The sequence below is a fragment of the Trachurus trachurus genome (assembly GCF_905171665.1).
Source record: "Trachurus trachurus genome assembly, chromosome: 10".
Lineage (NCBI taxonomy): Eukaryota > Metazoa > Chordata > Actinopteri > Carangiformes > Carangidae > Trachurus > Trachurus trachurus.
The window spans coordinates 18,989,877-19,006,148 of record NC_139894.1 but is presented as its reverse complement, the minus strand read 5'-3'; positions in this window follow the sequence as shown (position 1 = coordinate 19,006,148).

The following is a 16,272-nucleotide window of genomic DNA, read 5'->3' as shown; positions in this document are numbered from 1 at the left end:
CGATTTCTTCTCATACGGTGCAGAGAAAGAGGCTCCACAGTTTTTTGGATGGATGTTCCTAATAAAAAATTAACAGGGGGAGAAAGGAATGAAGTCTCTTTTTTTCCTCTTGGCTCTCTCACTCAGCCAGCCCCAAAAATAAACTCTGTCTGTCCTGCACGACAACAAATATCAGGTGATATCCACTGATTGGTTTGGTATGAAAACACATTTCATACAGGCATTGTGTCACATTTGCAACCATCAAGTCTACGTTTTGCTAAACGCACTGTATTTACCATGTTTTCTTACATCATATCCAAAAAGCCTGTTTTCATTTATTGTTTTAGCCAAAAGGAATGTGCCCATGAAACAGGGAGCTCAGTGGTCTTTGGCTGACAGAAGAGGAGGCGGCCATTGAGCAGGAGCACTGGAGCACTGGAGCCTAAACGTTGCTAAGGCTAACACTACCCTGATTTAAAGAGACACAGTAATGTGCTGGCTGCTGGCTCGGCTGAATCACAGAGATGGAGCTGTAGCAATGTGGAAGAAGAAAACAATGCCCCCTTTCAAGACAGCAAACTGCTTTTCTCTTCATCTGAAAAGCCCCCTCTCTACTCGTTCTTTCTGCAGCTCTCTCTCTCTCTGTCTCTCTCGCCTCATCTCCTTTGCCAAGAGCTCTCGCGCCTGTTTTCTCAGCTGGGAGGATGGAAATCAGACAGGGGGGGAGATTGGGAGACTGGAATGAAGAAGAGAGAGAAAGAGGGGCAGTGAGGGTTGAATCTGGTTGATTCAAAGGGAGGGTTAATTGCCTTGTTATGGTTTTGCTACAGAGAGGATGGAGGGGGAGAGGGTGAGACGACTGCATCAGGTGTCACTTCACAGGTTACGAGTCAAAGGTCAAGTGTGTGAAACAAACAGAGGCAGTAAAAACATGTTACACTGTTACATCAGCTTCCATTCACTTGATAAGACAGGACAATGTGAGTGTGTTTTTAAGGGATCAAACGCTTCCATCTGGCGCAGTGTGGTTTGGGGGCATCGTCTCCCCCCACACCCCGCCTCTACACTCTCTCCATACACACACACACTCTGAAAAACAACACTCTTTCATAACCCCAATCCTTCCTCCTTACAAGCCATACCCCATAAGCACCCCTCCCCCCGCTTCTACTGTATATAGCTAGCACACACACATACAGCTACCACACACCCCCAGGACGGTGCAGAGTATCTAATCCATTTCCTCCAACACTGCGGTTGTCATGGAAACGCAAAATTCCCCATCTGAGTGCAAAGAGCGGGAATGGAGCCAGGAGGGAGCAGAGAGTAGAAAGCAGGGAATAAAATACTGTATGTAAGGATGTAACACAGAAGCCCAAAGCCGGAGAAATTCTCATCACGCTGCATGTATGAGATGTTGCACATGCCAGGTCATTGGTTGGGGAGGTGTGTGTGTGTGAGTGTGTCAGTGTGCAAGTGTGTGTGTGTTGTCAGAGGTCGGACACGCTGTGAATGTGCAGCCCCTCAGACTTGCAGACACTGACACAGAGGCATGTCGACAACTCAGCGCCATGGCGACAGGTGTTGCCGCGGAAATGGTGCAGCTGCTGCATGGATATTTCAGCCTAATAAGCGTGCAGCCAGCTCACTACCCAGGCTCCTCTCTGCCTCCCCTCCCCACTGCTCTGTTGCTGCTCCCTTCCCTGAACCAACACACCCCTGATATCGGAGGCTGGAATGCAAACTCAGAGGCGAGATCATCGTGAACACACAACTGTGTTTGCTCTGTGTTATTACATATTCAGCTGGCTGTTTGATCAGAGAACCAAATACAGAGGCTGAGCTAATGAAAATCTTCAAATTAAAATTGACCATTTGGAAAATCTTCAGCCACCCTGACAAGTAGCCTAACTGCTGTCAAAAACCTTAGTAGTCCACTTCCAAAAAACACTTGATCACAGCCATAAAATAGGTAATAACAGCTGAACATTTTTGAGAAATGTGTTCTCTGCTTTCTTGGTGAGAGTTAGATGAAAAGTTTGATACATTAAAGCAGAAGTAAGCGATATTTTTGTGTTAATATAAGTCTTAAAAAGTTATATCTTCTGACAGCAATCACTTACATAGAGTGTTTGGACCGAAACACGGGTCTCTCAGTCACTCTGCTCTGCTCTGAGCCGAGGAGAAAACTTTTCTTGTATCCTACAATTTTTATCCAATGAGGAGAGAGAACGGCATGAAGGGCTGTGTGTGCAGCCAAGGGATGCGCGTGAATGTGGTGACGTAGGGACGAGGACCAATAGATCCATGACGAGGGCGGGGGCTGCTAACTCCGTCGGCTGACAAGAAGTTATGGTGCGTTCAGGGCAGCCCGTAATTCGTGTTTTTCCGACCTGTGAAGTCGCACCAGTTCGATCTGGTGCGAGTTCACGGGTCGGAAGTTACGAGTGGCCGTTATAGTGACTTTCACAGGCAACAGGTCGGAAAAACACGAGGGGGTTGCCTGGAACGCTACAAAGTCGTAAGTTGTGACTTGAAGCTGTAATTTACGGTTTCAAAAGCCTGCCTGGAACGCAGCATTAGCCCAAACGACCGGATCGCTTACTTCTGCTTTAGTGTCTGTTTGAGAGAGAATGAGGAGGTGATTAGCATAGCTTAGCATAATCACTTGAAGCAGGAGCAAACTGTTCTGTTCAACATGAGACCCACCTAGCCCTTAAGCTCAGACAAACAGAAATTTAAAAATGACAGAAAGATGATTTCAACAGCACTTTGTAACCGCACACCAATAAATAGTTGCAGCATGTAGCCATAACTGGTGAAACAGCTTGTCCTTTTTTTTTCTTCTTCTTCTTCTTTTTTTTTTTTTTTACATTTCTGGTTGTGAAAGAATTACACAAATGGCTTACTGGCCCATGTGTTAACAGGTGCTGGTGGGTTTATTTTTACTTTCTGATAGAACTAGGCTAACCCTCTCCCCTGACTTCAGTTCCCAGATGCAGATCATGCATAATGCACAGTCATGAGAGTGGTATTGATTTTCTCATGCAACTCCCAGCAAGAAAGGCAGTTAGTATATTTCCAAATATGTTGAGTAATTTCACTATGAAATTAAGTATTATCAGTGTTTAAAAAAAAAAAAAGGTGATTAGAGTCAAATTTATCTTATTTTGGTGTCTTTTAGCGTTAAACGTTAAAAGCTCAGCTAATCGGCTGCAACAGGTCTGTCTTGGTTTCTTCACATCTGACTAACAGCATCATCTCCCTGGCAAAACAAATCATACAACAGATGCCTCTCCGAATATTCTTATCTTGTTAAACTCTCTCTTTTCGAACAGAGCCACACCCTCTTCAAACCCAAGAGAAGAACAGAGAAACTCCACAGTTTACAATAAGAATAAAGCAGAGTAAAGCAGGAGTGTATCAAGACTGTACACACACTGGAAACTATATGAGAAACTTGCATATTTGAGAACCACCAGGGAATAACAAACTGGACCTAAACACATGAAATCAACTGCTGGAATATTTTAAGAGCTAATATCTCATATACTGACAGTGGCTTGAACTGATGGGATATGAGGGACTCTGCTGCAGACCAGGACGTCTGGGACCAGTGTTAAACACATCAGCAGCTGGAGACACTCACAATGCTGGGAAACTGGGGAATCAACCCAAACAAGACATACCAGAGGTTTAAAGTGACTGTTGTCTGACAGATAAAGATGTAAAGAGAAAAGACGCATATATTCCTGCAGCATACGACCATTTCCAGTATCTATTCTATGTGCCAAGTGTGTTTTAAAAAATCAAGAAGCTCCAAAAGAAGATTTATGACACGGAGCTGTGAACCAGTGATGAGAACATGAGCCATATTTGTTCTATTTTCTGCTGTTATTTGACGCACTGCAGTCGGCCTGTGCACTATTAAAACTTCCCAAGTCACTTCACTGTCTCATTTGTAAATCTGCACGAATCATGACTATAGCATGAGTATATACTGTATATGAGTGTGTAAATGTGTATGTGTATCAACAGCAGGCAGAGGAAACAACCCTCCGAGAGGATTAATTAGAAACTACTGCAGGATGTTCAGAGAAATGGAGAGAAAAAGGAGGAAGAAGAAGGAAAAACAAGCTCCAGTGCCCTAATTTACTGCTCTCATGGCACGTCACCCACCCTCCCTCCCTCCGTCTCCCCTTCTCTTTGTTCTCCCCCACCCATCATCTCTGCATTTCTACCAACACGGGATTCATTTACTTGGTGAAAATCCTTTCATTTTTTTCCACATTCTTTTCTATTATTGTCACTACATCCATTCCCTGTCTCTCTTTTTTGCTAACCCAGATAACCAGACACATTCTGCCCTAGATAAAATGGAGCTCTGTCAGTCTTCCTTTGTGACCCCGCCTTTCCTCCATCCATCCATCTATCCATCCCTTCCCTGTCTTCCCTCCTCTCCCCCTTTCCGTGACCTCTCTGTGTTTCCGTCTGAGTTGGCGGTGGTGGAGGTCCGGGGGAGCAGTTTGTGTCATTTCGTCTGCCCATGTCCATGAAGCTCAAATATTCATGTGCCTGCTCTGCGTCGTGCAACAACTGATGATGTCGGCCGGCAACAGTCTCGCAGTTTCCATGGCAACCTCCACCACCCCTCCTCTCTCTCGACTCAGTTTGGTGGGTAGAGAGGGACGGCAGCGGCTGTGATTACCTCCCTGGCAGCATGTAGCAAAGGGGAAGACATGTTAGCATCACAGGGAGTGGATCACAAGGAGGAGAGACAGAATGAAAAGAGGAGGGGGGGAAATTGCAATTAATTAATTAATGGTGAGTAGAGAGAATCAAGTCAAAAGAGGAAGAGACAGAGGTCGGGTGATTGTACACTGTAAAAAAGACCAAACACAAGTCAACAGGAGACAACTCCCTGTCCCCCTGCCCTCCATGCCAGCTCAGTCTCCCTCCTGGTTTCCTCCTCTTTGTTCTTTATCTGCGCCCCCACCCCATAAAGAAGCAGAGAGACTATAAGCTGCTTACTCTAATACAGCTGCACAATGGCTTCTAATACTCCTCTTTACCCCCCCTTATGCACCCACTCGGCCTGTCTGACTGCAAACTGGTTTGTAATGCTGCACGCTGCCCCCTGTCCATGTGTACTGCTTCACAGTGGATGCCTCTGGGATGTAGCTTTCCTGAGCGGGATGTTGCAGCACTTCACCTTTCTTCTCTGCAGAGGAACGTCTCTAGAATAGGTTTTAATAGGAGCACTTGACCTATGTGTCCTTCATGTTATCAGTATGGAGCCGTGACTCATGCTGGCTGCACTGTCTTCACTGTTAAGTAGGGGTGGGAATCTTCTACCATCTCACGATTCGATTCGATTCCGATTTTTGGGGCTACGATTCGATTTAAAATCGATTTTCGATTCAAATCGATTTTCGATTCTAAACTATTTGATTCATAATGATTTCTGCTTCAATCTATAGGTGTGCAAAGGATCCTCATGATCTACTCCAGTCTGCTTTGCAAGAGAATGACAAATGGAGACATTGAACTGTCTGTTTCACATTTATTACGTTTTAAACATGTATCTCTGCTCAGATGGATTTATTACAACTGTTAAGTAACAAAAATAAGAAATGCCTCTTTATAAAAAAAAAGAAACAGTGCAGTTAAAGATGCTGCCTTTTTAAATTCGAAGGAAAGTGCCTTTTCCAAAAACAGTGTGTGGACCTGCACAACTGCTACTATAAGTAGCTAGTTATAAAATAAGTTGGGACAAAAATAAAGTGCCTCTGTATAATATATATAATAATTTCTTTTTACATGGAACACAACTGTTGTACAAATGAAAAACATAAATATTTCTCAGTAGCTTTAAGAAAAACAAGTTATGAAAATAAAAGTGCTTTTTTGTGAAAAATAGTAGCCATAAGTTAGCTGCCTCTGCATTTTTCATTAAAGTGCCTCTTGCAACAATAGAACTGTCCACAACAGTGCAACTAATTGTATGATTGTCAACAAATCATGAAAGACAGGACATAAGACAGAACTTGACATGAACTGTGTCCAAGATTACTGTCCATTTGCAGGTGCAACATCCAGGTTCTTTTGTAGGAAAAGAAGCTGGTCCACATGTGCTGGTGTAAGACTACTTCGCTGAGCTGTCACTATATCCCCAGCAGTGGAGAATACTCGTTCAGCTGCAACGCTAGTGCCAGGCACACACAAGTAGCGTTTAGCTTGTCTAGCCAAGAGAGGGAAACCTGTCTCATTGGTGCTCCACCAGCTGAGGGGGTCCTCTGACAGAGACAGTGGAGGGGCTTCCAGGTATTTCTTCAGCTCCTCTTCAGCTCTGGTGCTGGCAGATTTACGGACAGCACTGGCCGCAACAAATGTCTTGCCCAATAGAGTAACTAGTGCAGAAGGCCTTCTTTTTGGAGCAGGGCCTTCTTCTGGGTCTGGCTGTGGTGTCCCAGGCATGACCTCAGCCTCCTCCAAGTTCACACGCCGCTACAGAGGAAAAATCAACAATCATATTAGTCATTATGTACAATATATTATTAACTATAACATATTATATCACACCACCAGTCCCTCATTTTATGGTAAAATAAAATAAGAATACAATACAACCATGCAAGATGGGTGTATGAGATGGCATCATTTAACTTTGACCTACATTTAATACATATGTGTTATGCAGTTTACAAAAATATATATTGTTTAAGAACAGTTATTACCTCAAATGCTGCAGCATCTCCAACTATATTTGCATGGACTTCCAGCTGGTCCTCCTGGGTGAGGAAAGGCAAGGCTTTGAATCTCGGGTCCAAAAGCGAAGCAGCGTAAAGCATGCGTTTATCCCGCGCACTACTGTATCTTTTTGCCATATCTTCATGGATTGCACGTTTGATTTCACGAATAACTGGAGCGTCAGCAACAGTGCCAGCTGGCCCTGTGTCATGCAGCAACTGAGCATGCAGAGGAGCAATAACAGAGAGCGTAGGTGTAGAATCCTCCGACATGATGTGCGTTGCTTCTTTCATTGGTTTCAGCGCGGATGCTATTTCCTCGGCAGTGGAGACGTCCGTCTCGCTGAGTGTGCAGATGTCGCTTCCACATCTTCTCACATTTGGGGATAGGAGCGCGGCACAAATAGCAGGCTGCTGTTCGAGGAATCGCTCGATCATGTCCAGTGCGCTGTTCCATCGTGTAGGGACATCGGTTTTCAGTTTATGCACCGGCAACTGTAGAAGTTTCTGTTTCTCTTGCAGTTCATGATTTGCGATGGTGCTGCGGTGAAAGAAACCAGTTATTCGTCTGATCCTCCCAAGCAGTCTTGACACAGCAGTTAGCTTCAGTGCTCTTTGAGCAGCCAGGTTGAGAGTATGGGCAAAACATGTTATGTGTGCCAAGTTATCAATCTGTGTAGCGGCGAGCATATTGGCTGCATTATCAGTCACTATGACGAGATCCGAGACAGTCAGTCCCCATTCTTCAGCAACGGAGTGAAACATGGCATTAACATTTACAGCAGTGTGGCTTTCGTGCATTACGCGAGTTTGCAAAACTCGGGACTCGAGCAGCCACGTATCAGTTATATAGTGAGCGGTGAAAGTCACAAAAGACTGAGTTGCTCTCGATGTCCATGCATCACATGTTAGTGCCACTCTGGCGGTTTTGGTCAAGGCACTGGCGACCTTTCTTTTAGTCTCTTGGTAAAGCTGCGGCACAGCTGTCTCAGTGAAAAACTTGCGTGATGGTATAGCGTACCTGGGCTCCGCTGCCTGCAACATGCAAATAAACCCCTCGTTCTCCACCACACTGTAAGGTCGTAAGTCTTTGGCGATGAAGCAGGCGATAGACCTGGAAATTTGTTTTGCCCGCTCGGAGTTGGCAGAGAGTTTGGTGAAGCAATGCAGTGTGCGTTGGTCTGCCGCTGGTGGCTGACTCTGTGCCGTGTCCATTAACTCTGGGTGATGCCTGGTGATGTGAGCCCGCGCATTTGTGGTGTTCCCGAAGTGTTTAATCTTACTTTTGCAAATCCTGCAAACTATGAAGCTCATGTCAAGCTCGGTCTTTCCAGGCATTCGGTAAAAACCAAAATGAGTCCAAATCTTTGCCTTCAACGAGGACGGGGCCGGTTGAATCTCTCTTTCCTCCTCCATTAGTGTAGTTTTCTTGTTTTCTTGTTTTGGTGGTTTCCGCGCATGCATGTGTTCAGAACAGGCTGCGTGGTGATGTCATGACGCCCCGACTCCCGCGTCGTTTCAAAATAAAAGTCGACAGCCAGCGGATTTTTATTATTATATATATTTTTTAAAAAATCGATTTTGGGACATTTTAAATCGATTCTGAATCGGAGTAAATGAGAATCGCGATTCTTATGAGAATCGATTTTTTTGCACACCCCTACTGTTAAGTGTCCACCAATCTCAGTTCAGTCATTGTTTACAGGCCTGATCTTTTCTCCTCATCGCCTCTGCTGCTGTCATTGTTTTATGCTTGACTGACCATCATCCACAGTGGTTATTACAGTCTGTTTAAAATGCACTGCCTTTTCAGCTGCAGCTATACATTCACATCTGTGTTTCCTTTGTCTATGTGGGTCATCTGTATCTCTGCATCATTCCCTCTCGCTCTCTCCTCTATAATGCCATTCCAGGCTCCACTTTTAATCAGAAAACCAAGGAGGAGAAAACCTTGAAAGCTTGAGGGAAAAATACATTTAACCCAGCATGTTGGGAGGAAGAACAAGCAGTGGGGAATAGACAAGGAGGACATGAAAGAGAGAGAGAGGAATGCATGGAGAGGAGGTTGACACAGCAAGGAAATTAGGAGGGAAAAACATGAGAGAGGAGAAAGGGACATGAGAGAGAAAACAAAGCGAGTGGAGTTGGAGCAGAGAGAGAGATGAGGAAAGCAGACGAGACAGACAGGGAGGGAGCAAAAAAAAGGAAAATCAAGGAAAGTCAAGTATGTGCTGATTTTTGCCATCAGGAAGTAAGTGTAACCATGGTTACCAGGCAAAGGAGTGATGTCATTGCCTCTAATAGCTGCCTGGCATGATGGGATATTTTTGGGGGGTTGGATGTGTGAGTCTGTCCTCACCCTCAGGAGAAAAATAGAGGCCATTGTGTATCTGGATTTTTTTTTCTTCATTTCCAGCCTTTGCAGATAATCGGACATGAGGACTGGCTCTGCACCAGTCACTTCCACAGGGAGCAAACTTCATCATCATTACCTTGCAGTTTCCCTCCTCATTCACTTTTCTGAATTGTTTCCTTGCAGCTTTTTTGCTCATTCTTTGCCCAGCTAGAGACATAGAAGCCAGATCATCTGACCCTCAGCAATGGCAGGGCTGCAATACGATTTGTATTTCCATTATCCATTTTTTCCAATCAAGTGACAAGTCAACAAAGAATGAAAAGAAAAATCATGAAAAGCTTTATGATATTTTAAAAGCCAAACAATCCAGACGACATTCAATATATAGTATGACATAAAGAAACACAAAGAGGATGCAAAACCAAGTATAGGACATTTTTGTTCAACAGATGACTGAAATGATTGATTGATTTTCTATGAATCAATTACTTCCTTCAGCAAAAGACTGTGTCTCTGACTCTAAATGACAGGGTCAATTTGAAGAAAACGTATTAACTTAAATATCTGTACATTATACATGATCGAGAAGAATTAAGGTGTCAACAGCAAAGATACTTGAACACATCACCACAAAGATTCATCTAAAGATGCGTCTCCATCTGTAGGACTGTGGACAGAAATGTTTTGAGAGGTATGAATTCATGTCCGTGTTAGAATCTGCTCCGTTTAACCTCTAAATGTCACTGGTGATATGGGCTACTTGTCTTCACCCCTTGCTCTCCCACCCCCAGTTCCCTATATAGGGCACATGCACACACACACACACACACACACAAATGTAGACGTGGTTGTAAGACACGCATGCACAACCTCACATATATGCCACACCCATAAATTTACTGCACCCAGAGGAAATGGGACTGCTGCAGGCTAAGCTAATGTAGGTCAATTGACTGAAAGCTCCCCTACCTCCATCAATGTGTATGGACATATAGGGGGCAGGAGGGAGGGGTGGGATACACACATGTGCGCACACACACACACACACACATACACAAACATATGGGCACGACTCTTATTTTATTCTCTCCTGCCACAGTAAACATGTAAACAATGACAACAAAAACAAATGTGTATAAAAGCTGTGTGTGTGTGTGTGTGTCTGTGTGTGTGCACATGGATGTGTAAACATACAGTAAACAAACAAGCTAAGCTCATCAAATGGGGTTAGGGGCTCAGACCCTTGTGATTAGAGCCTGACTAGTCCAAACAGCCACAACAGCCTCAGGGGTTCCACAAAGATACTAGTGTCTCTTCCACTTCTTCACATCACTGTTATCAGTCATCAACCACTGCATCACCCGGCCCCGCCCTCCTCATGCTGAGATCCACAGTGACCTCAGGTTAAGACGGGAACCTTGGAGTTTTGTCACAGTTTTTGTCTCATCAGTAAAGAGCATCTATTTGTCCATCTAAAAAGAAATAATCACTGTTTTCTCTGGCCTGAAAGAAGAACATGTGGTTTATCCCAACACAGCAAAGCTCCTTCAGCAGCACAGATGAAGCCCACAAACAGAGCAGCGTTATGATTTCTACACCCTGAGGAGCAAAATACTATCTACTACCACAGACATTCAGTGTCAACCACAAAACAACTCCGTTGTTGCAACTATCCAGAACACACCACTACAGGATCACCTACAGTATGTTGGGATAAGACATGTTTTTTTACTCCCGAGTCCCATCTCATTTACTGATTGCTAAATACAACCTGAAAAAATAATTAGACATTCAAACAGTACTGACGGACAGCTGAGGAAACACTAACGGAGACTGATAAATGTGTCTATGTGTCCTGGGTTTCAGTCCTGCACATGTAAATGCACAGAGTGTGTGCTGATCAGTCACCTGTGGTCACATCAACACATTTGCAGAACCATCAACAACAGGAAGAACCAGTGGCACCAGGAAGTACAGCTTGTCAGCTTGTGTGTTTTGTTAAATGTCAGGTTTGTTGTGTCCACACTGATGTCGCCTGTACACGTGGGCCTCCCTCCATCGCCGTTATTATTCATTTACTATATTATCCATGAGGACTATGTGTAGGTATTCCAATGAGAGAGAAAGGGAGGGGAGCAGAGACAGAGAGTGAGCACTGTGGTCGTGCAACCCCTGGTGCTCATTGATATTCTGTTTGCATCAGCCTTCAGCTCAGCCTGCATGAGAGGACAGACCCTCCTCTCTCTCAGTCGCCCATATTCTGGGGGAGAAAATCATCCCAAATGAGAGAGAGAGAGAGGTCCTCTGGGATGAGCCATAACATTGTGGATTAGGCAGAGAAAATGCTCAGAAATGAAAATTGTGGGGGTTGGCAGGATTTATGTGCATTTATGTGTGTTAGGGCTTGCGGGGTTCACGGCGAATTTGGGAGAGAAAATTGAGGGGAATTTCTGGGGAAAATGGCGACTTAGACATGTCATTGCAGGAGTAAATGTTGTGTTTGATGTTTCTTACAGTTTCTTCACGGCCACTGTACTGCAGGAGAAAAGGAAGGTTTGTCTCCATGATGATGAGAGAAATTAGCTAATGGCTGAGGAGAGGGAGAGAAATGAAGATGAAAGGAAACAAGGAGAAATGTAAGGAAAAAGAGGGGGGAGTTCATGATAAAATGAGAACAATGGTTGCAACATTAAGTTCATATATTCAGATCTCTTTAGAAAAGCCCCATCTGACCTTTCAGAGAGCTTAGGCTGTCTCTTTATGTTCTAACACACAACAACACACACACATTCAATTCTGATTCGCAAAATGATGCCAGTCACATAAGATCATGCTTACATGCTGTGTGTTTGTTTTCAACAGACACATCATGTTGTTTGAGACATGCTTCACTTCCACATGGGCAGACACGCAAACAAGACACAAACATAGGACAATCAAGGGAAGAATCAGATCAAGGGGCGATATAGCATGAAGAGACGATCCGAAACAAAGGGATGGAGGAAGCCATGAAGGAGAGCATACAAAGGAAGTGAGATGGAAAAACAGCGTTAGACAAAATGCTCAGGAGCAGCCACGAACGCATGAACATATAAGGCAGGAGAAACGCAGATGTATATCCATGGGACTCTAGAGCGCGTGGAGACAGAGGTAGAATCAGACGTCCGCATGACACAGGCAGACAGTCAGTGTTTTGATCACTGCACCCCGGTGCCTCAGGGTGACGATGGCCAGCGCCGCGATGATGGAGATGTCACTCACGGGTGTGATGGCACAGCCAATCGGTTGACACTGACTGGCCCATGCTAATTGTGTGCTAATTGTGTGTCACATGGAGAGTGTTGTACAAGCAGCCGAGTAATTTGATCAAAGGGATATCATTAAGATATGATGACCCATGCACGGAGGCTGACGGGGAAAGGAAGAGACACAAGCACACACCAGGAGGCCTGATACGACTGGTACAAATAAGCACATAATGTACAGGCACACACACAACTCAGCGCTTTATCAAAAATATAGGCACAGTTATAAGTGTGCTATTACTCGAAAAAGATCATTTGAAGTCCTTTTTGTTTTTTGCTTTCGTCAGCAGTCACTCAAATCCTGTTTGCCTGGAGTTTAAATGCCACAGTAGAGTGAATTTCTCTCTCGAAGCAGCAGGAAAGTTGAGAAATGGCCAATCTAAACAAATGAAGTGAGGCTTTAATCCACAGTTCTCAGAAACTGAGAGCGAGAGAAAGAGCGAGGAACTGTGGAGTGTACAGCCAAGTTTAAGACAAATGAAACACATTTATTTCAGAGCTCTGGCAGTGGGGATGGCACGCACACACACATACACACAATGTCTGGGTCAGAGAGAAGAGAAAAGAGAAGGAATAGGGAAATAGAGAGAAAGAGGTAACATACAGAATAAAAGATACTCTGTTCTGTGTGTGAATCCATTTTCTTTTTTCCAGTCGCATCTCCACATCTAACACTCCCACCACCTCCTCCTCTTCCCCCTCCTCCTCTCCTTCAGGAGGCAGAGGGGTGGCAGATATGCTCCAAGGTTCACTTTGCTACCTGGAGACCGACAGCCTCCCTCAGCTAGCCAATCAGAGGCCATGAAAAACAGCCTCCTGCTCTGCTATTGGTCCGCTGCTCCCGGGAACTCATTCCACTATCAATGGCCGTGTCATTGTGTCGTCTGGCAGGGCTGAAGCCAATTATACTGCCCCCTGTCTTTGTTCAGACCTCTTTCCTCTAGCAGACCCCCTTCACGCATATAAGGGCACAGACACACACACAGAGACACACACATACAAATCTCCCCGACTCCCTAGAATGTCACAACAAGAGACTGAGGAAGTCTGGGAATCAGGAGGACCTGAAACTCATAGTAATGAGACATCACTATAGATCCCACCACAATCCATCCTATATGTGTAACCTCAACAGACCCACAACAATTCACAAAAAATATCACTAACATCATAAATAAATATGTATAAACTCGTAACCATTAACATAATTCTTCCTCTGATTGTCTCCTGACAAATAATCTTCATCATTTTGGTACAACAACACCACTTACTGTAGCAAACATGCTAGTGAGATGAAAAGTAAGGGTGTAGGGGGTGGGGCTGTGGGCTGTCAGCACCTGTTGCCTGCTGCATCCTGTTTCACAATAGTAATCATTGTTGACATTTTTATTATTCATCATAATCTGTTTTTGACTCGAAGAGATTTAAATTACCAGACCTTAACCGTGTCTGCCTATGGTAAAAAAAAGAAAAAGAATCCACTGTAAAACAACAATCATGATGATGATAATGATATATTTTCATAATAATGAAGAAAAACAGCACACTGAGAGTCTATTACATGCTGTAACACCAGCATGATGCTGCTCAAAATAGCAACGCTAACATGCTGATGTTTACAATCTCACCATCTTAGTTCAGTATGTTGGCTTGCTCATTAGCACTGAATAAGTGCATCTGTGCAGCTGTGGGTGACATTATTGTAATTTGGTTATAAATTTAAAGCCACTAGGCCTACTTCATTTAAACATTCCCAATAAAAAACGTCAAATGTCACCATCATGGTGGGACAAAGATATTTTCTCTGTTTCCTGCTCATTAAAAAAGTTACAACAGGCTACAACTGTGAGAGTCCACACACAGCCACGTGCAGACCAGTCACCAAAATGTTCAACTACGTCGTAAAAAGTTAATGCTGGCTTAAAAATGTTCAGTTACCAGCCTGATGTTGGCAAGATGGCTGAACACACAGCTTGGTTCATTTCTAGTAGCTGATTTGTATCACTCATGTGACTTTTACAAACATTGGGCCCGTTGAAACATGTTAACAGAATGATTGAAGCAACATGGGTGAATAAACAAAGAAAGTGTGTGGGGGCGGGGGGGCATGCTGGACTCTCACTATCAAACAACTGTCAGTGACTATGACAACATGCTTCACCATCTATCGTCACAGATATTTGTATACTGACATGAACTCCAAAACAAAGTTTGCTTTCTGTCTTCCCCCTGCTACCCAACATCACCAGGATGTGTTTACTCGGCCAACTGCAGGAGTGAAGCATAATGAAGGCTACGCACACATGAATCCAGACACAGCCACGTAAGAGCACACCTACAGTCTACATCTACTTAAGGATGCAAATGTTCCAAACAAAGAGGATGTGTACACAGTGGGCATGAGTCCAGGCAGAAACACACACATAGACCCACACACAGTGAAACACAGGCAGGTCGTCTGTTCTCTGCTGCTCCCACGGTGTTGTTGGTGTGAATAAAGTCTTCGGCCTTTTAATCCACAGACCACCGCTTCTGTTTGTCAGCTAATCACTTCATCATGGCCAACATTTCCTCCCATCTACCCTCTCTGTTTCAGCCTCCTCTCATCTTCTCTTCTATATGTTCTTTTACTTCATTCATTCTTAAACCTCCCCACTGTTATAATAGCAGCCCTCACACTCTGCTGCAGACCGGATTATTAATCACTCAAGCTCTCCCCTTCACAATTTGGCAGAACTGTCTTTGTGAGTGTCTCTTTTTAGTGTGCGGATCTGTCTCTCCACTTTATAAAGCCGCCTCCTCATCCTCCACAGCTTCACCATTTTGTTTTGGAACTAAATAATACCACCCAAACAAAATATTAATTTGGGTGGTTTTAAGGTCAGCTTTGAGTGAAAAAGGAAAAGAAAACTAGGAGTAAGACAACTATCAAGAGATGAAGGGTCAGAAAATAAATGAACTAAGATCTTACAAATACACCAAGCTATGTCAGATGACTGATCTGTGCCAAATGTGCTGCTGCCAAATGTGCTGCAGAAATAGGCCTATAGCCTACTCACATCACTATTTCTGGGAACATAAAATAAGTGACAGATAGCCTACAATACGATAAGTTTTGGAAAAAAGCCACCTGTTAGTGGAATTTAGAAGTAATGTGAGTTTGTTTGGTTTATTGTAAGATGAACCTATGCTAATATGTGGCTACAGCTTAGCCTTAGTCATTTTGTCCCTGGAAACATTCCCATTGCATTTTTGCAGAGCAATTGTTGTCACGTTTATTAAGAAGTTTCATGAATTTATAGCTTTGGCTATTTGTGTCTTTTTATGTGTTTTAATAAATTGCAGTGTTGAGCTCTCTGGGCCACCATGTAGCCTACCAATCATCCACAACATAAAAAACAGTCACATGTTTGAACGTCATGGCTGATTAGTGTAGGGTACTTGTTTTTTAGAGTCTCACTCTACTGATAATTTTGCCTTAGTCAAACACTGAAACATGGGTGACAGGGACATTCCCCAGCGCAGAATCCGCCGAGACACAAATGACTACAGAAACCCAACGTGGATAACACACACACACACACACACACACACACACACACACACACACACACACACACACACGGAACACACGCACACAAACAGTATAGAGAAAAACAAAGAGCTGCGGGCCTCGTTCAAATTGACTGCATGTGATTAGAATCAGATGCTGGATAATGACCGCCTCTGCCTTCAAAGAGACAGGAAGAGTGACAGACACACAGATGGATATAAAGAAAGGAAAAAAATAGCACAAATTGTTGTTGATTTACCATCTTCTTTAGTGCGAAGCCAGGATCGTTACTGCCCTCGAGCCCGCCATGTGCGCCTTTTCCCAAAG